We start from the raw sequence: 23,554 nt of genomic DNA on the forward strand, positions 1-23,554 counted from the left end.
CCTAGGCGTAAGGTAGTCCCTTAGTGTTAGCTGGAAGTCGCTGAAGCAATCAAGGAGCGTCGGCGAGCTGTAAAGTGGATTAAGCGTCACCCTACCCTGGACCACCTCAAAGCCTTTGAACAGCTCCGTGCTCGTGTTTGCTAACTTAACAAACAATGGGAGGATGAATGTTGAGAGAGATAGGATTCCACCGTTGTCACAGGCTTTTCGGGTACTAGCCCCAACAGCCGTCCCTGCCGCTACCATAAATGGCGAGTTACGTACTGACACAATTGCGGTTTCCAAGCACTTTACTCGCGCCTTTGCACCGGAGAATAACCCCGCAGCCTTTCGCACACTCAAACGTATGCTGTAAGGGAACGTCCGCTCATTCACTACATGCTGCAGCGAATTATATAACGCCCGATCTATGGAGTGGGAGCTGCTTAGTGCCATTCCACACTGCCCCGACACAGCTCCTGTGCCCCATCGCATCCGCAGCCACGTGATAACATCTCTCATATGACTACAAGCGACATCTTCTCGTCATCCTCCATCGGATCTGGTGTGAAAGCGTCTTACCATCGCAATGGCGTGAGAGCACCATCATTCTGGTGCTCAAACCCGGTAAAAACCAGCTTGATGTGGATAGCTAACGGCCAATCAGCCTCACCAACGTTCTTCGAAAACTGTTGGAATGTATGGTATGTCGACAATCTGGTTGGGTCGTGGAGTCACGTAGCTTGCTGGCTCCATATCAGGTCGGCTTCCGCCAGGGTCGCTCTACCACTGATGATCCTGTGTCCATAGAGTCTGGCATCCGAATAGCCTTTTCCAGACGCCAACACCTGACTGCCGTCTTTTTGGTCTTACGTAAGGTATACAACACGACCTGGCGAAATCATATCCTTGCAACTTGGTATGAGTGGGGTCTCTGTGGCCCACTCCGATTTTTAACAAAAACTTTATGACGCTTTGTAACTTCTGCGTCCAAGTTGGTGATTCCCATAGTTCCATCCAAATCCAGGAGAATGGAGTCCCTTCAGGGCTCTGTACTGTCTATTTTTAGTGGTCATTAGCGGTCTAGCAGTAGTTGTCAGGCGCTCTGTCCCACCTCCTCTGTATGCAGACCACTTCAGCATTTCGTACTGCCCCCCCCCCCCCCCCCTGCGGGTCAGGGGATTAGAATAGGCCCGCGGTATTCCTGCCTGTCGTAAGAGGCGACTAAAAGGAGTCGCTGCCCCTCAAGGGGGTAGTTGCGCCTGCGTCCGGAGACGGACGGTTCCAAGACCTCTATTTGCGGTCATTTTGCTTTTTCACTTCTCGTTTCTTCCTTCGTTCGGTTGGTTCCTTTCTTTGCTCTTCTCCACCTCACTGTCTTCCTTACTCTTTCCCCTGCAAAATCTCCTTGCCTTCTCATTGCCTTCTTCTCCTTGCCTTCTCATTGCCTTCTTCTCCTTGCCTTCTCATTGCCTTCTTCTCCTTGCCTTCTCATTGCCTTCTTCTCCTTGCCTTCTCATTGCCTTCTTCTCCTTGCCTTCTCATTGCCTTCTTCTCCTTGCCTTCTCTGGTCTCCGCCTCGGCGTTTGAGACAGTCTGTCCTCTCTCTCTCTCCCTCTCTCTCTCTCTCTCTCTCTCTCTCTCTCTCTCTCTCTCTCTCTCTCTCTCTCTCTCTCTCTCTCTCTCTCTCTCTCTCTCTCTCTCTCTCTCCTCTCCCCTTTTTCCTCTTCTTCCTTCCTCCCTGTGCGCGCCTGAAGGCCGACCCACGCGTTCGCATGCGTAGCCGGTGACGGGGTAACGCGTAATTCCCCGCCCTGGGTTGACATGTAGGGCACGCGCGTACCCCCTGGTAAACGCCAGGCCCGGGGAGGGGTGATTGCTTGAGCTGATACCTTCTGACCATGCTGATTGGACCCTCCGTCTGTTTCTCGGGAGATGTGACCTGAGGTGTAAACATTCACCTAAGGCGGGAGTGCCCTCTGAGAGGGTCCCCACAAGGAAGGAGCGCGCCATCGGAGACGCTGGCAATCATGGGGGATTCCTCCGCAATGGATTTCACTCCATCTCTCTCGACTTCTGCCCAAAAACGGAAACATGACCAGCCACCAGTGACGAAAGTACTACCGCCTGCCCCACAGTTCCTCATCGTTTCTCGATCTGAGGACGGAAAGGATTTTTCCTCTGTCAACCCTTTCGTTATCCAGAAGGGCGTAGATGCCATAGCCGGATCTGTCAAATCTTGTACCAGGTTGCGTAACGGTACCTTATTACTAGAAACTGAGAGCACCTTTCAGGCACAAAAACTGCTTCGGGCCACACTCCTGTACACGTTCCCTGTCCGGGTGGAGGATCACCGAACATTGAATTCGTCTCGTGGTGTAGTCTATACTAGCTCCCTCGACGGATTGACTGACGAAGAGATTCAATCTTTCCTCGCTGATTAGGGCGTGACGGCTGTCCATAGGGTCATGAAAAAGGTCAACAATGACCTTGTACCAACCCGGACACTTTTCTTGACCTTCGATAGTGTTAAGCTGCCATCGCGCATCAAGGCGGGCTGCGAGGTTATATCTGTTCGCCCCTATGTCCCGACACCTACGCGCTGCTACCAGTGTCAGCGTTTGTCACATTCGACAGTCTTGTTCCAATGCGGCTAAATGTGTCACTTGTGGCAGGGATGCCCATGAGGGTGACCGTCCACCTCCGTCTCCTCGTTGTGTGAACTGTCAGGGTGACCATGCCGCATCCTCCCGCGACTGTCCTGTCTATAAGGAAGAACGCTGTATCCAAGAAATTCGGGTCAAAGAGAAAGTGTCCACCTCGGCTGCTCGCAAGCTATTGGCTAGTAGGAAGCCCACGCTGCTCCCAGCGGGGAAATACAGTACTGTCCTCGCCTCTCCTCGGACTACCAGGGAGGTGGCAACCCAGACATGCGATCTGACCTTCAGCACCACGGTCGTCCGTTCGGCCAGTGCTAAGATGGCGTGGTCGACGTCTCCTCTTCCTCCCATCACCCCACAGACACCAGCCCCTTCATCAGCTTCTGCTAAGACGAAGACCCAGAAGTCGGATGCATGGGCCTTCAAGAAGGAACCGTCCCGTGCAGACCTCCTACGTACCTCGACCTCCCAGCCTTCGACCGGTACTTCGACCAAACGTCCTTCCAAGAAGGCTCATAGGAAGCACAGTTCTCCTCCTCCGCCACGGCGCATTTCTTCTCCTGCGCCACCCAGCGATTGCCGCCCCAGGCCGTCATCCGTTTCGCCTGGCCGCACCGCTGGTAGCCGAACATTTGGCCGTTCACCGGTGGAGGAAGCTCCCCCTCCCGGCCATCTTACCGAGATGGCCGATGAACCTATAGACCAATGGACGATGACTGTCCGCCTACTGATAGCGGCGGCAGTGCTCGCTCGAAGACAAGCCCTCCGCGGCCTTCGAGGTGACCCCTTCTTTCATCTTCCTTTTCTTCTTACGATGGCACTTATTCACTGGAATATTCGCAGCATTCGCTCCAACCGAGAGGACTTGAAGTTGCTGCTCCGCTTGCACCATCCACTCGTCGTAGCCCTCCAGGAAACGAAGCTTCGCCCATGCGATCAAATTGCCTTGGCACACTACACCTCTGTGCGTTTTGACCTACCCCCTGTGGTAGGTATCCCGGCTCATGGAGGGGTATGTTGCTGGTCCGGGATGATACTTACTACGATCCCATCACGTTGCCCACCGGCCTGCAGGCAGTTGCCATCCGCATTACTCTCCCCACTTTTTCATTTTCCATTTTTACCATTTACTCTCCATCGTCATCTGCTGTTACCAGGGCAGACATGATGCAACTTACTGCTCACCTACCTGCACCATTTTTGTTAACTGGAGACTTCAATGCCCACCATCCCCTTTGGGTCTCTCCAGCATCCTGCCCGAGGGGCTCCCTGTTAGCAGACCTTTTCAACCAGCTCAATCTTGTCTGCCTCAATACTGGCACCCCTACTTTTCTTTCGGACACATCTCACACCTATTCCCATTTAGACCTCTCTATATGTACTCCCCAACTTGCACGCCGGTTTGAGTGGTATGCACTTTCTGATACATATTAGAGCGACCACTTCCCGTGTCTTATCCATCTCCTGCAGCATACCCCCTCTCCGTGCTCCTCTAGTTGGACCATCTCCAAGGCAGACTGGGGGCTCTTCTCCTCCAGGGCGACCTTCCAGGATCAAACCTTAACAAGCTGCGATCGTCAGGTCGCACACCTCACGGAAGTCATTCTCGCTGCTGCTGAATATTCCATCCCTCACCCTACTTCTTCTCCACGTCACGTACCGGTCCCCTGGTGGACCGCAGCATGTAGAGACTCTTTACGTGCTCGTCGACGTGCTTTACGCACCTTTAAACGCCACCCTACAGTGGCGAATTGTATCACTTATAAACGATTACGTGCTCAGTGTCGTCGTATTATTAAAGAAAGCAAGAAAGCCAGCTGGGCTGCTTTCACAAGCACCTTCAACAGTTTTACTCCTTCTGTTGTCTGGGGTAGCCTGCGCGGGCTATCTGGCACCAAGGTCCACTCACCAGTTTCTGGCTTGACGGTCGCGAATGACGTCCTTGTGGCCCCTGAGGATGTCTCCAATGCCTTCGCCCGCTTTTTCGCCGAGGTTTCGAGCTCCGCTCATTATCACCCTGCCTTCCTCCCCCGCAAACAGGCAGAGGAGGCTAGGCCACCTAACTTCCGCTCCTCGAATCGTGAAAGTTATAATGCCCCATTCACCATGCGGGAACTCGAAAACGCACTTGGCCGATCACGGTCCTCCGCTCCAGGGCCTGATTCTATTCATATTCAGATGCTGAAGAACTTTTCTCCTGCGGGTAAAGGTTTTCTTCTTCGTACTTATAATCGCATCTGGATTGAGGGACATGTTCCCGCATGCTGGTGCGAGTCTATTGTTGTCCCGATTCCTAAACCGGGGAAGGACAAGCACTTGCCTTCCAGTTATCGACCCATCTCGCTTACCAGCTGTCTCTGTAAAGTGATGGAGCGAATGGTTAACTCTCGATTGGTTTGGCTGCTCGGGTCTCGACGCCTACTTAACAATGTACAATGTGGATTTCGTAGGCGCCGCTCTGCTGTTGACCATCTGGTTACCTTGTTGACTTTCATTATGAATAACTTCTTGCGGAAGCGCCCGACCGCGGCTGTGTTCTTTGATTTGGAGAAGGCTTACGACACTTGTTGGAGGGCGGGCATTCTCCGCACCGTACATACATGGGGCCTTCGCGGTCGCCTCCCACTTTTTATTCGTTCCTTTTTAATGGATCGACAGTTCCGGATACGTGTGGGTTCGGTCCTGTCAGACACCTTTCGCCATGAGAATGGGGTGCCACAGGGCTCAGTTTTGAGCGTCGCTCTCTTCGCCATCGCGATCAATCCAATAATGGATTGCCTCCCAGCTGATGTATCAGGTTCCCTTTTCGTGGACGATTTTACCATCTATTGCAGCGTGCAGTGTACACGTGTCCTGGAGCGCTGTCTTCAGCGTTCTCTTGACCGTCTTTACTCCTGGAGTGTCGCCAATGGCTTCCGTTTTTCTGCCGAGAAGACGGTCTGTATTAACTTCTGGCGCTACAAAGAGTTTCTCCCACCGTCCTTACGACTCGGTCCCGCTGCTCTCCCAATCGTGGAGACAACAAAATTTTTAGGTCTTACATTTGACAGGAAACTTAGCTGGTCTCCACATGTGTCATATTTGGCTGCCCGTTGTACCCGTTCTTTAAATGTCCGCCGTGTTCTCAGCGGTATGTCGTGGGGAGCGGATCGAACCGTCCTGCTTCGTCTATATCGGTCGATCGTCCGCTCCAAGCTGGATTATGGGAGCTTCGTATACTCATCTGCACGGCCATCCATCTTACGCCGCCTCAACTCCATACAACATCGGGGTTTACGACTTGCGATCGGAGCGTTTTATACTAGTCCCATAGAGAGTCTCCATGCTGACGCTGGCGAATTGCCACTCACCTATCTGCGCGATATACTGCTTTGTCGGTATGCCTGTCGGCTACTGTCAATGCCCGACCACCCATCTTATCGTTCCTTTTTTGACGACTCTCTCGACCGTCAATACGGGTTGTATGTCTCTGCCCTGCTACCCCCTGGAGTTCGCTTTCGTCGCCTCCTTCACCACCTTAATTTTTCACTCCCTGCAACCTTTCGAGTGGGCGAGAGCCACACGCCACCCTGGCTCCAGGCTCAGGTCCACGTTCACCTTGACCTAAGCTCGCTCCCAACAGAGGTTACCCCCGGTTCAGTCTACCACTCCCGTTTTGATGAACTTCGTTCGAAGTTCATCAATATGACCTTCATTTATACAGATGGCTCAAAGACCAATGACGGGGTTGGGTGTTCTTTCATTGTCGGAGCACAAAGTTTCAAATACCGGCTCCATGGCCATTGTTCGGTCTTCACAGCTGAGCTCTTTGCCCTCTACCAGGCTGTTCTTTACATCTGCCGCCACTGACATTCTGCTTATGTCATCTGCTCCGATTCCCTGAGCGCCATCCAGAGCCTCAGTGATCCATATCCGGTTCACCCTTTCGTGCACCGGATCCAACGCTCTCTTCAGCAGCTGGTGGACGTCGATTCTCCAGTTAGCTTTATGTGGGTCCCTGGCCATGTCGGTATCCCTGGGAACGAAGCTGGAGATGCCGCAGCCAAGGCTGCGGTCCTCCAGCCTTGGACAGCTTCTTGTTGTGTCCCTTCGTCAGATCGTAGCAGGGAAATTTGTCGGCGCACTTTATCGCTGTGGCATGCCGATTGGGCTGCACTTAGACAACAAGCTTCGGGCCTTGAAACCTCTTCCCGCGGCTTGGACGTCCTCCTCCCGCCCTTCTCGACGGGAGGAGGTCGTTTTGGCCCGGTTACGCATTGGACACTACCGGTTCAGCCATCGCCATCTGCTGACGGCTGTGCCGGCGCCGTTCTGCCCATGTGGGCAATTGCTGACGGTACGCCACATTTTAATGTCGTGTCCGGATTTTAACACACTGCGTCTAGATCTTAACCTGCCATGTACTTTAGATGCCATTTTAGCGGATGACCCACGAGCAGATGCTCGTTTTCTTCGTTTTACCAATTTGACAAACCTCTCTAAGGACATTTGATGATGCTGTTTTTTAATCCTATGCCTGTCAGTCTGTCTTTTATCGTGTTTTCACTTTTAGTTGTTGTTTTAAACTTGTGCCTCGCGGTGCATTCTTAACGTAGTCAGGGCGCTAATGACCATTGAAGTTGTGCGCCCTAAAACCACAACAACAACAAAAAATTCGTACTGCTGCTCCAGTACTGCTGAGCGGCACCTCGAGGAAGCCATCCACAGTGCGCAGTTGTGGGCTCTAGCCCACGGATTCCAGTTTTTAGCCGCAAAGTCGCGTCATGCACATCTGTCGGAGTCTTGCCGTTCATCCGGAACCCGCACTTTACCTTAATGACGATCAACTCACTGTAGTGGAGACATATCAATTCCTAGGACAGGTTTTCGACGCTAGATTGACTTGGCTCCTTCATCTTCGTTAGTTTAAACAGAAGTGCTAGCAGCACCTCAAAGCTCTCCGTTGCCTGAGCAACACCAATTGGGGTGCAGATCGCTGTACACTGCTGCAGCTCTACAGAGCCCTTGTCCAATCCCGAATTGACATCGGGAGTGTGGTTTATGGTTCGGCAGCGCCTTCAGCATTGCTTTTACTGGACGCTGTGCACCAGTGGGGTTCGATTACTGACGGGAACTTTCAAGATGAGTCCGGTGACAAGTGTACTGGTGGAGGCTGGTATCCTTCCACTACATATGAGTCGTGAGCAATTGCTCACCAGCTACGCAGCACACATTCATAGTTCCGCTAAGCATCCGAATTACCGTCTCCTTTTCCCGCCCGCGGCAGTCCGTCTCACGCTTCGGCGTCCAAGATCGGGCCTGACGATTGCGGTTCGCGTGCGGTCCCTTCTCTCCGAACTGGAGTCCTTCCCTTTAACACTGCTGCTTGCGGCCCGTTCACATAAGAGTACATAGTGTACGCCTCTGCTGCAGCTTCGTCTGGACCTTTTCCGTGGCCCTAAGGACTCCGTTAACCCTGACTCTGTCAATTCCTCTCTATTTCTGACGTGTTGCGGGCTCTGCACCGGTTTGCACCGACGGCTCAGTGTCTGATGGTAACGTAGGCTTCGCATCTGTTCGTGAAGGACATACTGAGCAGCACTCCTTGCCAGTCGGCTGCAGTGTTCAGACTGCAGAGCTGGTGGCCATATCTCGTGCTTTTGAATACATTCGCTCATTCCATGGCCAGTCATTTCTCCTGTGTACTGACTCATTGAGCAGCCTACAAGGTATCGCCGCCATCCTCTGGTATTGTCCATTCAGGAGTCCCTCTGTGCCCCGGAAGAATCGCGCCTTTCTATGATGTTTGTGTGGACCCCAGACCACGTTGGAATCCACGGCAACGAACTTGCCGACAGGCTGGCCAAACAGGCAACGCGGAAACACTTTCTGGAAATAGGAATCTCCGAAGCTGACTTCCGTTTTGTCGTACACCGCAGGGTTCTCCGCTTTCGGGAGAGGGAATGGCATAACAGCACATACAACAAACTGCGTGCCGTTAACGAGAGTATGAATGTGTGGAAGCCTTTCATGCAGGCCTCTCGAAGGGCTGTACCATATTGCTTTCAGGGTGGCGATTTCAACGTGTTGCAAAGTGGCTGGCTTCCCCATTTTATTCTCGTGGTTGGTCAGCCACTGTAATACGCTTTCATGTTCTACTCTCTTCTGCTTCTAGCGTTTCTCTGTTTCCTTATCCTCTTTTGTTCCTTTCAGTGTTCATTTCTTTCCCTTCGTTCTTGTGGCTTTTCCTTTCTATCCGTTGTGTTTGTTTCGTCCTTTTTATTCTCAAACTTGTGGCATTGTTTTATTAGGAACAAGGGACAGATAACCTCGTAGTTTGATCCCTTTCCCCTTCTTTAAATAAGAAACCAACCATACCCCTGGTTTCGTGACACCGTTGCAAAGCGTCAGCCAAACCAGATCCTCTCGTTGACTTGCTCTCTTGATGGCTACCTTCTCTGTGTGTCCTGGTATTCCGGATGCCTCTCCATATTTGTTCAGGATCTTCACAGTAAAGCAGACTTCCCCTGCTATGTTAAAAGAACAGCACAGAGGTGCCAGCTAGCATCCACCCAACTCTGTAACACTAGTTGAATACAGTCCGTACGTTTATCATTTACGGAATTTGCTTAACTCTGTACACTTGCTTGGCCTAGTTGTAGAAGGTTAATGCACATTTTCCAATAGATGTGAGGACACAATAATACGAATTTCTCTCGCCATGTTATAAGTACAACCAATGCCACAAGGTAACATTATGTCGACTGTCTAATACTAATTCAATACAGTTTCTACTTTGGTATTTGAATACTGAATTTCCCCACTTACTGCATCCTTCCTGTGGAACTTGTATGTTGCGACACCGGTTCAGATCAGTTTTCCTGTAACTGGGCTGTTGTTTCAACAATGCCTCAAATTGTCTTTGCAGCTAGTAATGAATCCTCTTGTCAGAGATTCGGAAGGCCAGATAGCATATCAGATACCCCACTGCCCTTCGCACTCACCTCTACCGTCCACCATATTCTGGCAGTAGTAACGAAAGGGGGTGCTCGGGGTTCATGTAAAGACATAAAAACCATACAGTATGAAGATAATGGGTCTGTTGTGTATCAGTGGTATACGCTAACGGAATTCTCGAATGTATCCTCGAGGGGTCCACAACTCCTTTGTGGATACATGCGTAGCGAGCACGGGACCCCGAGATAATGTGGCCTTCCTTCCTTTCCGCATCCTTCCCCTTCTCCCGTCTTGGCCCCCCCCCCCCGTCCCACCTCTGGCTCTTTCCTTCCTTTTCTCCCCCCCTGGGAGTATGGTTTGTGCCTACGTCCAGAGACGGACGCTCGAAAATGTACCGCATTCTTCGCCTTCTCTGCTTGTATGTTTTCATCCTTCCTTTGTCCTCTTGTCCTTTTCTCTTTGCCATTTTCTCCACTGCGCCGTATGAGACCCCTCTTCGTGCCTTTCCCTTTCTGTTCTTTCCTCCCTGTGCGTGTCTGAAGGCCGACCCACGCATGTCTATGCGTAACCGATGACGGGGTAACGCGTAATTCCCCACCCCGGGTAGACATGTAGGACACGTACGTATCCCCTGGTAACGGCCAAGCCCAGGGAGGGGTGATTACCCGAGCTGATACCTTCCGAAAGTGCCGATTGGTCCCTCCGTCCGTTTGTCGGGAGGTGTGACCTGAGGTGTGAACAATCACCTAAGGTAGGAGTGCCCTCAGTGAGGGTCCCCACAAGGGAGGAGCGCGCCATCGGAGGCGCCGGTAATCATGGGCGATTCTTCCGCAATGGTTTCCTCACCTACCACTATGTCCGCTCACAAGCGTAAGTTCACTGAGTCTCAGCCACACAGTTCTTCCATCGTTGCCACAGTTCTTTGTTGTTTCTCAGTCTGACGAAGGTCACGACTTCTCTACGGTCAACCCTTTCATTATTCAGAAAGGTGTCGACGCAATTACGGATCCTGTAAAGTCCTGTTCCAGATTATGGAATGGTACCTTGTTGTTAGAAACAGTCAGTGCCATCCAGGCACAAAAATTGCTGCGTACTTCACTGCTCCACACCTTCCCTTTCTGGGTGGGAGTGCACCGCACTTCAAATTAATCGTGTGGAGTCGTTTATACACGTTCCCTCGATGGATTGTCTGACGAAGAAATTCAGCACTACCTGTCTGACCAAGGCGTAACGGCTGTTCATAGGGTTATGAAAAGGGTTGACACGAACATCATTCCAACCCACACAGTCTTCTTGACATTTGACAAAGTTCAACTCCCATCGAAAATCAAAGCAGGCTATGAGATAATATCCGTTCGCCCTTACGTCCCAAACCCTACGCGTTGCTATCGGTGTCAGCGGGTCAATCACACAAGCCAGTCCTGTTCCAATCCGGCCAAATGTGTTACGTGTGGCAAGGATGCCCATGAGGGTGCTTGTCCACCTCCATCCCCTCGCTGAATCAACTGTATGGCTGACCACGCTGCTTCCTCTCGAGATTGCCCCATTTTTAAAAACGAAAAGCTCATCCAGGAAATCAGAGTGAAGGGAAAGGTGTCGACCTTTGCTGCTCGAAAATTATTCGCCAGTCGACAGCCCGCCATGCCGCAGACAGGAAAATACAGCACTGTCCTTGCTTCTCCTCGGCCAACAAAGGAGGCGGCCATGCAGACTTGCGGCGTCACCTTTAGTACCACAAACATCAGATCGGCCAGCGCAAAGATCGCCCGTTCAACCTCACCACTTCCGCCTGCCCACTCTATGGCTCACCCTTCATCGGGTTCTGCTAAATCTCGAGCCCAAAAGTCGGTCACCAAGACTTGGAGAAAAGAGCATACTCATGAAGATTTATGTACCCCAACTTCACAACCATCGGTTCCTCCTTCATCTAAACATCATAATTCCAAGAAGGCTACAAAGAAACCCAGTTCATCTCCTTCACCGCCAAGGCGTGTCCCATCTTCAGCACCAACGGGCGGAAATCGCCCTCGGTCGTCTTCTGTGTCGCCGAGGCGCACTGCTGGCGGCCGATCAACCGGCCGGTCGCTGGTGGCAGGAGCTGATCCTGAACAACCTATGGATCAGGATCTTCTGCCTTCGGCTGAATGCCATTCCATGCTGTCGGTCGCAAGCTCTGAGCAGTCGTTGTTTTGACGGCAACCTTGGTCACATTCCTCCATATCCTGTTTACCCTATGTTCATTATCCTCTGGAATATCCGCGCCATTCGAGCCAATCGGCATGAATTATCGATCCTCTTACGATCCTACTCGCCGGTCATCTTCAGTTTTCAGGAAACGAAGCTGCGTCCCCATGACCGCTTTGTTCTCCCTCATTTTCAGTCTGTCCGATTTGATCTCCCCTCCGTTGAAGGCACTCCAGCCCATGGACTCATGATTCTTCTCCATCATACTCTCCATTATCACCCAATCCCCTTAACCACCTCCTTCAGAGCTGTCTCTGTCCGTATTTCCCTTCCTGGATATACCTTTTCTCTTAGTGCCTCAACACTGGGGTCCCTACATTTTTGTCAGTTTCCACGACAAATTTATGTCATTTGGACGTTGCGGTCGGTACTGTTACGCTAGCTCGGCGCTTCGAATGGTTCGCCCTTGATGATACACACTCGAGTGACCACTTTCCATCTGTCCCTAGACTGCAGCCTCAACCGATCTACATGCGCCCGCGAAGCTGGAAGTTTGCCCAAGCCGAATGGACACTTTTTTCGTCTCTTGCGACATTCGATGACCGTCACTTTCCCAGCGTCGACGATGAGGTCATACATATTACCGACGTTATTCTTACAGCTGCGGAACGTTCAATACCACGCACCTCCGAATTGCCCCGGCGCCCCCCAGTTCCTTGGTGGGACGAGGCATGCCGTGATGCAGTACGTGAGCGGCGACGTGCTCTCCGTGTTTTCCGCCACCATCTTACTTTGGCCAACTGTATCCGCTATAAGCAGTTCCGAGCGCGATGCCGTCGCGTCATCCGCGATAGCAAGAAAGCGACCTGGAAATTCTTTAGTAGCTCATTTAACAACTTCACTCCCTCCTCTGAAGTTTGGAGTCGGCTTTGACGGTTCTCAGGCGCGCCTAGTTTCTCCCCAGTCTCTGGGCTCACTGTCGCGCATGATACATTAGTGGACCCCGTCGCAATTTCTAACTCATTGGGTCAGCACTTTGCTGAGATTTCGAGCTCTTCAAATTACGCGCCAGCGTTTCTACCGATGAAACATCCAGCGGAAGTGCGACCTCTTGCTTTCTCCTCTCAAAATCGCGAAAGCTACAATACTGTTTTCACCTTGCGGGAACTCAAACATGCACTCCCTTCTTCTCGCTCCTCCGCCCCAGGACCGGATGGTATCCACGTCCAAATGTTGCTGCATTTATCAACCCATAGTCTGCGTTACCTCCTTCGCCTTTATAATCGAATTTGGACCGACAGTACTTTTCCCAGACGATGGCGGGAAGCTATCGTTGTTCCTGTTCCGAAACCTGGAAAGGAAAAACATCTCCCCTCTTGCTGTCGCCTCATTTCTCTCACGAGTCGTGCATGTAAGGTTTTGGAGCGTATGGTGAATTGCCGTTTAGCTTGGTAGCTGGAGTCTCGCAGTCTAACACCTGCCCAATGCGGTTTCAGAAAGCATCGTTCTGTAGTTGACCATCTTGTTTCTCTCTCCACTTATATTATGAACAATTTTCTCCGGAAACGCCAAACAGTAGCAATATTTCTTGATCTGGAGAGAGCATACGATACCTGTTTGAGGACAGGCATCCTCCGCACACTGTTCTCTTGGGGCTTTCGAGGTCGGCTGCCCCTTTTTCTTCGCGAATTTATGGCAGAGCGCACATTTAGGGTGCGGGTGATCACTACTCTCTCACGTACTTTCTCCCAGGAAAACGGGGTACCCCAGGGCTCTGTGCTAAGTGTTGTACTGTTAGCCATTGCCATTAATCCGATTATGGATTGTCTCCTTCCTGATGTCTCGGGATCCCTGTTTGTGGTCGATTTTGCGATCTACTACAGCTCTCAACGGACCAGCCTTCTTGAACGACGTCTTCAAGGATGTCTCGATCGCCTCCACTCTTGGAGCATCGAAACCGGCTTCCGTTTTTCTCCCAGTAAGACGGTTTGTGTTAATTTTTGGCGACGTAAGGAGTTTCTTCCGCCCTCCTTACATCTAGGTCCTGTCAACCTTCCGTTTTCAAACGTCGCTAAATTCTTGGGTCTTATGTTTGACAGAAAACTGTGCTGGTCCTCCCACGTTTCCTATCTTTCGGCTCGCTGTCTGCGATCCCTCAACACCCTCCGTGTCCTGAATGGTACCTCCTGGGGAGCGGACCGAGTGGTCCTTCTCCACCTCTATCGCGCTCTGGAGCGCTCGAAATTGGATTATGGAAGCATAGTCTACTCCTCAGCTCGGCCGTCTATTCTTCGGCGTCTCGACACTCTCCACCACCGTGGATTACGTTTAGTGTCTGGAGCTTTTTACACCAGCCCTGTGGAAAGCCTTTATGCTGAGACTGCTGACCCTCCGCTGTCCAATCGGCGAACAGTCCTTCTGAGTCGTTATGCTAGCCATCTGTCTTCCATGCCTGCTAATCCAGCCCATGACATTTTTTTCGACGCCTCCTTTGATGTAGGGTACGCAGGCCGCCCCTCCTCCCTACTACCACCGAGAGTCCGCTTCCGTCAACTGCTCCATTCTCTTTCCTTCCGCTTTCCTAAAACCTTCTTCACAACTTGGGATACAGCACCGCCTTGGCTCCGTCCCAGGATCTGCCTGCTCCGTGACCTTTGTCGATTTCCCAATGATGGTACCTCTTCACTTGTTTATCGTCGGGCATTTGCTGCTCTATGTGCACAAATGACGGACGCCACATTTATTTACACCGACGGCTCGAAAACATCGTTAGGTGTAGGGAGTGCCTGTATTGTTAGCGACACCCCAAATCACTTTCTGCTTCCCGACCAGTGTTCGGTTTATACTGCGGAGCTTTACGCTGTTCTCCAGGCTGTCCACTACATCCGCCGCCATCAGCGGATACAATTCGTTATCTGCTCAGATTCTCTCAGCTCTCTCTTCAGTCTCAAAGCGCTTTATCCTGTGCACCCTCTGGTCCACCGGATTCTGGACTGTCTGCGCTTGCTCCACCTGGGGGGCGTCTCGGTGGCGTTCCTCTGGCTCTCGGGACACGATGGTATCTGTGGAAATGAGGCGGTCGATATTGCAGCCAAGGCTGCAGTCTCTCATCCTCGGCCAGCTATTTAATCGCTTCCCTTCGCCGATCTACGGAGCATTCTATGTCGACCTGTTGTTCATTTATGGCACACGCGTTGGTCGACACTTAGCCATAATAAATTGCGGGACATAAAAGCTCATCCTTGTGCTTGGACCTTTTCCTCCCGAACGCGTCGTCGGGAGGAGGTAATTTAACTAGACTCCGGATAGGGTACTCTCTCTTTAGCTATCGACATCTTTTAAGCGGCGATCCTCCCCCACTCTGTCCCCACTGCTCTCAACTGTGGACGGTAAGACACCTTTTAATTGAGAGTCCCTATTTTAATCATTTACGCTCCCGTCTCCAGCTATCGCCGGATATATCGTCGATTTTAGCAGACGACACGCGCTCAGCCGACCACGTTCTCAAGTTTATTAGTGCCAGTGAAATGACGTCAGTCATTTGAAGCTTTTTTTTGGGGACAACCAACCCCTTTCTGTAGTCGATTTTTAAGCTTTCTTTCTGCTTTTAGTTTCTCGAATTTTATGACTTTCGTTCCCATTGCTGCTGGTTTTCAATGTCTGTTTTTTACTGTTTCCTAAGTCACGGACCGGGCGCTAACGACCATTGCAGTTTTGCGCTCTAAAACAAAAAAAAAAAAAAACAGTCGTTGGTTAGTAGTGTTAATGATGTAGGCGGATACATTTGAATTTCTGTAGCTGGGTGCTAAGTGTTGTATTTGTGAATTAGATTCACGGTTTCCCGTCTTGGGCAAGGATGGCAGTGTCATCCACGTAGATCGATAACTTATTGTTCTGAGATACTGGGAAGTCATTAATGTAAAGGTTGAACGAGATGGGCCTCAAGATGCTTCTCTGCCTCGCTCCAGTCTTTGTACCGTGTTGTCGATTGTTTTCCATGCATGTTAGTGTTGAAACATCAGTTCATGATGTATGAGTGTACGAGACGTAAGAGTCAGTCGGGGGAAACCAACATCGCTTAGTTTCCGTGTAAGGCTGTTGTTCCAGAGACCGTCGAAGGTCTTCCGAATTCCAGGAACACGGTCCCTGCTGCTTTGTTCGTGTTGTAGTCGTGTATTGTGTTGGAGTTAAGTTCTTCAGTGGTAATTCATAAAACAGAATTGTTTCGGGCTTGGGTTGCCTTTGGCGATGCAGTGCGTAGTGTTGCCTTTTAATATTACCTTGTCAACAATGTTGCTGAGCGAGCACAGCTGACTGATGGGTCGGTAATTTTGTGGGAGGGAGTGGTCTTTCCCTGGCTTCCTGAACATTAGCAACTAGGCCGCCTTCCAAAAGTGAGGGAATTGTTGGTATGTTTAGTGGCATTCGTTAAGTGTGCAATTCATTCTACAGCTCTGTCTGAGAACTCTAGGAGGACACTGTTTGAATTCCATCGGGCCCAGGCCCTTTCCTAGCACTGGCTTGCTTGATAGCTCAAGTAATTATATTTGTGCAAGTACGTCTGATTTTCTCGCGCATGGGCTGATTTAAAAGTCCTCCAATCTCCTGTTCCCTTTAAAGTGGGAATACTGGACCTGGAGGAGCCAGATTCGGCGTGAAGACCGCTGCAAGTATTGTGGCCACAAACTCTGCCTTCTCCTTCGCGTAATAAACTGGACTGTCCGATCCTTGTACAGTAAGAACGTAATGTTTTTCCCTGACAGTGTCTGGCAAGCTTCCACACACCAGGACGTGTGGTATCCTGCCCTGCGAGTTTGTTCCCCATTGCTCGTTTCTAAATGTTCGTACTTTCTCCCATATTACACCCTGGAGTATTAATAGAATTGCAGCCTTGACATGCCAGACGATAAATACTAGATTTATTGTGTTTGTGATGGTACTGGTTGTTCTGAGCTTTCTCTCCATTGAGGTTTCTGTTTCGTACGCGATTTTTGACATTTGCTTCATATGTAATCTGTCTTGTGAGCTGCTATGTTTTTAGTAAGGGGTACTATTTTTCCGTTGTTGTCGATGTTTCTTGTTCGCGTGTGACTGTGTTCTATGACTGTGTTCTTCTTCTGTGTTTGTATGTTGGCACGATCCGTTTTGTCCTTACAAGGTATCCCTTGCATTTTTGTTTTAATTTTGGGATTCAGTTTGCCTACTATTTGTCATATCCATTGTGAATAGCTATTTGTTTTGCTTCCCTGTATGCTGACGACTTCTGCCATTACTACAGTTCTACTGGCATTGCAGCTGTTGAACGTCAGTTACAGGGCGCTATCCGCCGGGCGCAGTCTTGGGCTGTAGCGCATGGATTTAAGTTTTCGGCTGCCAAGACCCGCGTTATGCATTTCTGCCGGCGCCGAACAGTCCATCCTGATCCGCGGCTTTATCTTGCCGACGAACTCCTTGCTGTGGTGGAGACCCACAGGTTTTTGGGTGTAGTTTTTGATGCCCTGCTGACTTGGCTGCCTCAGATTCGGCAGCTTAAACAGGCGTGTCGGCGACATCTAAATGCTCTGAGATGCTTGAGCCACACCCGCTGGGGCGCCGACCGATCTACCCTGATACGGCTCTACCAGGCGTTAATTCAGTCTCGTCTGGATTATGGGAGCCTGGCTTATGGCTCAGCATCCCCATCTGCGCTGCGGGTACTGGACCCAATCCTACACAGCGGCATAAGGCTTGCCACTGGCGCTTTCCGCACCTGCCCTGTGGACAGCATACTAGTGGAGGCGTGTGTCCCTCCCCTGCGGTTACGGCGCCAACGTTTGCTGGCCGCTTATGCTGCCCATGTTTTAAGCTTGCCCGGGCATCCAAACTATCGTCTCCTGTTCCCGCGATCGGTCGTCCATCTGCCAGAACGTCGGCCCCGGTCTGGTTGAACAATCGCGGTCCGCGTCAAGGAGCTTCTCTCCGGGTTTTCACTGTTCCACCTCCTTTCCGGGCCAGTTTGCATACACCCCCATGGTGTGTTCCTCGCCCTTGCCTTCGGCTCGACTTGGCACAGGGCCCGAAGGACTCAGTCCCTCCAGAGGCCTTCCGCCGCCGCTTTTATTACATCCTGGCCACGTATCAGGGCTCTGGCATTGTTTACACTGACGGTTCGATGGTTTCTGGTCGTGTCGGGTATGCGCTCACTCTAGGGGACCATTCCGAACAACATTGCTTGCAGGATGGCTGCAGCGTTTACACTGCTGAGCTGGTCGCAATCTTTCGTGCCCTAGAGTATATCCACTCCTGCTCACGTGAGTCCTTCGTTATCTGTAGCGATTCCCTGAGCGGTTTACGAGCTCTCGACCAGCGTTTCCCTCGTTCTCGTCTGGTGATGGCTATCCAAGAGTCCCTGGATAGTCTTGCCCGTTGCGGCCGCTCTGTGGTCTCTGTGTGGACCCTCGGTCATGTCGGTATCCCGGGCAATGAACATGTCGACCGCCTGGCGAAAGATGCCACGAGTAAACCATCTCTGGATGTTGGCCTCCCAGAGACTGATTTGCGGGCAGTCCTCCGCCGAAAAGATTTGCGCTTTGGGATGCTGAATGGTGCGATCGGATCACGCCCAATAAACTCCGTGCCATTAAGGAGACGACGACTGTGTTGCGGTCATCCTTGCGAGCCAACTGCAGGGACTCAGTCGTCCTTTGTCGGCTCCGCATTGGCCACTCCCGGCTGACAGTTATTTACTGCACCAGGAGGACCCTCCTCTATGTCGCTGTGGGGCGGCTTTGACAGTGGCCCACATTTTGTTGGCCTGCCCCCATTTAGCTGTGGTCAGGCAGACATTTGTGCTGCCTGATACGCTCCCTGCCCTTCCATCTGATCACCCTGTTATGGCTGGCTTAGTTTTACGTTTCATTCGGGCAGGGGGTTTTCATCGTTTACTCTGAGTGTTGCTGTTTTCTTTTATTGTTTTGTGTTGATTCTGGCCTTTGGCCTACGATTTTACGCTGAATTTTTAATGTGTTCTCGGTGGTTGGTTATTCATTTTTATCTCAATGGTCGGTCAACCACCGTCACACTGTGTGGCTTTAATTTGTTTTGTCCGATCTCTGTAGGAGTATTTCTTGTCCTGTGTCGTCTGACGTCTTTCCTGCTGTTCGTTTTTATTTTCTTTGGGTAGTTTTAATTTTTTGGAAAAACCGACCGATAACCGTCGCAGTCTGGTCCCTTTAAACCAACCAACCACCAATTTGTTTTATTATCTGTAGCCTAGTTTTGTAGTTCCTTCACTGAGTCTAGCTTCATTCAGGCATGTATCGCAGACTGGCTTTTTTTTGCCTCCCAAGTGTGTGTGACTTTTTGTTTATGGCTCTGCTAGTAGTGATGGGTTTTCTTTCAATGGAAAATTAATTTCTGAATGTTACTGAGGAACATGTTGCCTAGGGGTCCACTGACCAGTGATTCCCTTCCTAAGCACATCTTCCGTATTAGGCACACAGAACAGAACACGGAAAAACACTAAAAAGAAACATCTCTCATTCTACATTCACAGAACTACATGTGGTTATGGCCCAGAGAGCGACACATGATACGAAAACTTCAACGGAACACGTTATGGTAGAAACAGCGAAAAAGAAAGTTGGCGCAATATACATTTTTCCACATTTAGAGCTAGCGGTTATTCATCACACCAACTGGAAATTTTGTACAACGAGGGGACCTTCTGGGAGGTGCAGTGTGTTAAGAGCTCCCTCTTCGCCTGCTTATAGTGAGAGTAGGCACATATCACACCCTAAAATTGTAGGTTCCAATGCAGTCTCGTTTGTGAAATAATGCAAATATTGCCTGTTAAAAGTTGGGCAGCTCTTTACATACAGAAAAGGTTCTCTATTGTGGCAAGTGAGCGAGTAACAGAGTGGTAAGCGACCTAGACTCCCGTCCAGGTGACCCTGGTTAGACCCGTCTATGCTACTTTCGTTTTCACGACGCTAGATCCATTGCAAAGAGAAGTATACCATAACGTCAATGCCGTTGAGTTTCCTGCGGGCTTGAGAAAATCCAGATGCCATTGCGACGATAATTATGTTCATGGTGTCCATAGTACAAATGCTTTGATTCTTTTTATAACAAGTGTCATCCGTCGGAATGTACTCTTCAAAATATAGGAAATATTGATTAACTTTCCATTAAATGAAACATTTTTTTTAATCCCACATTCGTTGTTTTTTTAATATTCCCTGCCTCAACGGAACAAAATTAAAAATACAGCAAAAACAAACTGAACAATAATAAAATATTTCAAGAAATTAGATTACTGTTAATTTCCTGTTAAAACAAGGAATTTTGATTTATAGAGGCTTGTAATTCTCTTTAATCAGTTCCTTGCGGAATCTTCATGATTAGTTGTAAATTAAAACAGGCATTTGAAGAAAAGGAAACAAAGGTAGGATAGACGGGTCTCGAACCAAGGTCGCCTGGACGATAGTCCAGCGCGCTTGCCACTCGGCTACTCGCTCATTTGCCGCAGCACTTAACCCTTTTTTGTGTATAAAGAGCTGCCCAAACGTTAACAGGCAATATTTCATAAACGTGGTAGTATTGGCACCTACAATTTTAGGGTGTGGTAGGTACCTACCCACACTATAAAGAGCCGAAGTGGGAACTCATAACTCGGTGCATCTCCCAGAAGGTCCCGTTGTAGTCTCGTCTCTTCCCACAGTCTCTCAACTTCGACACCTCACCGTACACGACAGCTTCGACGTCACCCACGTCCCTAATGAACATTGCCCGACGAAGACAATATGCTGGATTCTGTTATTTAAGAAATTATCGAGCCTCTCGTATCTGTGAACACACACATGCTCGTACCTTCGCTAACTGTCTGCAATGGGGCACAGTGACGGATGCTTCCTGAAATCGAGAAATAAGGAATCTACCTGTCGACCTGCATCCACAGTTCGCCAGATCAGTTTAGCACTAAGAGTGCTTTCTAAAACCATGGTAATTCATGGACATAAGCTTCTCTCTGTCTCTTTCAAAGTAGTTCATCACATTCGAACTGAGAACATGTTCAAGGATTCCGCAGCAAACCAAAGATACGGATATTTGTCCGTAATTTTGCGGGCCCATTCTTTCAGCCAACTTACACACTGAAGATACCTGACATTCATTTTAATTTTTTTCTTCATTCACTTGGGACTTTGTTCTGGGCGAGAGATTCACAATAAATGTAGGCCAGGCAATGGGCCAACGCCGCAGAGTACTCAGTGTAAAACCGATTGGGCTTCCATCCGGAACTGGTAATCTGTTTGGTTTCAAACCTTACACTTGTTTCTCTAAGCCAGTGATGCTTATTGCTTTGTCGTCCACGCGGGCGTCTGCCCTGTGGTCGAGTGACAGTATGTTTGCACGATTCTCCTTTGTCAACGATTTCTTGAACGTGAAGATGATAAAACGAAATCCGCAGTACTAAATTTCAACTGCGACACCAGATTGGTAAACAACTGACTCAATGGAAGCCTTCGACCCGCTTTGTAATTTCACATAGGACCAAAATATTCTCGGCTTCACTGCCTTAGCCGAAGATAAGGCGCGACGGTGGTAGCTGTTGTCTGCTTCGTACATACGTTGTAGATCTTCTCACAGGACCACGAATCTCTATTGAATTTCGTTTATCGTCATTTGTGCGTTCTCTTCGGAACCGAGAGTGCAACAGCCTCTGCTTCCTCGGCGTCTTCCGAATTTAGTTACTGAGCCACGGTGGGTCTTTTCCATCCTTCACCAACTTACTAGGCGTATAACTCTCCAGATTTACAATGTGCTTAAAATTCGCTTATAATGCCTGTACATTCACCTTACTGGAACCAAATGCCATTTCACTGAGATGCTAATAACTTCTGAACTGCTCTGTCTAGTAGAAACTCTCTCCTAGCCATCTTGACTGGTTTATTAACTTTCGTAATCATAGTTGCTATGATGACATCGTGATAGCTAATTCCCGCTTCTGTACTGACGTTGTCGATAAGGTCCGGCCTTTTTGTTGCTACAAGGTGTAAGATATTTCCATAGCGTGAGGTCTGCAGAGCTGGCTGCTAAAGACACATTATCAGGAAACGTGTTCAATGCCATTTCGCTTGCCTGCATATCTGTACCCCTCACATTGAAGCCATAGACATCCCAGTCTATACTCTCCTCCAAGTAGTGATAGGTTTACGCACTACTGACGGTACAGTTTCTTTCAATGACTAAAGAACTGTCACAGCGGAATCGGGTAGCCGGTAAAAACACTCAACAATTAACTTGGTTTCGCATACGCCTGTTAAACTCGTAAAGCTAATTGCACTGTCTCACTCAACTTCGATGTCAATAGAATTTTTTTGTCAACTACTCAACCCCAAGGTTAATAGCTATGAGATACTTATCAAGCGATAGAACATATATCCGGTTAGAGGCCATAGGAGAAGTGACTGCGAAGGCTTTCCCGGCGTAATAATTGATAATATTCTTCTCGGGTGTGCAGCCGGATCATAACGTCATCTTGACACAATATTTCCGCGGTCCAACTGGCCGCCATCTTCAGGTGAGAGTGTTGGTGCACGATCTCGCCGGAACCGACTTCCCCGCGCAAGCGGCGGCCCGTATATAAGCCGCAGGAGGCCCACAACGCGTGCGCGAGAAGGTGCCGTAACTGCCCTCTAGCACAAATAAACATACCGCGTTGCCAGTGGTGGAAACAGCGATATCTCGATTTCGCCTGACAAAAGTTAAAAAAATTTATTCCGTTCGAAACGAACCGTTGTTTTTTAAGGTCTGATAAGACCGGGTACCAAATCTTACTTAAAAGATATCCCTTGTCTCTTTTAATAAGATTATGACATAAACGAATCTCTATGGATTCTTTTAAAACACAGTCCCAATAGCGAGATGCTGGGGCAACCATTTGGGTCTCGTCATATAGGTCATATAGCAGTCTGTGTCCCTCGGTGAGATAGTGCTCCGCCTCTGCAGATTTCTCAGGCTGAAGCAACCGTGTGTGCCGCTGGTGCTAAACACATCGGTCCTGAAAGGTCCGGATTGTCTGACCAATATAAGCCTTCCCACATTGGCAAGGGATCTTGTACACACCGGGCTTCCTCAAACCCAAGTAATCCTTAACAGAGCCAAGAAGCGCTCTAATCTTGGCTAGCGGACGAAAAATACTTTTGATAGGATATCTTTACAGAATTCTGAATGTTTATTTGAGCTAGAGGGCACTTACGGCACTTTCTCGCGCACGCGTTTTGGGCATTCTGCGGCTTATATAGGGGCCGCCGCTTGCGCGGGGAAGTCAGTTCCGCCGAGATCGTTCACCAGCACTCTCACCTGAAGATGGCTGCCAGTTGGACCGCGGAAATATTGTCATGAAGACGTTATGATCCCGCTGCACACCCGAGAACAATATTATTAGCCATAGGAGAAGTTTCCATTGCAACCTCTCGATCGCAAGAAAAATTAGAGCACGAGGACTTCAGTGGGGACAGTAAATAGGGGAACATTATTGCGAATACTTACACTGTGTACGGATAAAATTACGACAGTTTAAGTGTCTTTAAGCATAACGCCCTCATGTCAGGTTTCGCATTTCGTAAATCGGGAGAGGAAAATAATGATAAACACCGAAAAAAAAAAACAGGAGGAGCACTTACCTTCCAAACACGAAAGAATATTCTAACGTTTTGAGGTCACCACAGAAAAACATTTTGATGAAGGGAGCTTAAAATTACAAAGTATCCTCTGTCTATCCATTTTGAACGTGTACAGAGGCTGGTCAAACG

Source organism: Schistocerca serialis, chromosome 1 (assembly GCF_023864345.2).
Source record: "Schistocerca serialis cubense isolate TAMUIC-IGC-003099 chromosome 1, iqSchSeri2.2, whole genome shotgun sequence".
In the NCBI taxonomy this organism is placed as follows: domain Eukaryota; kingdom Metazoa; phylum Arthropoda; class Insecta; order Orthoptera; family Acrididae; genus Schistocerca; species Schistocerca serialis.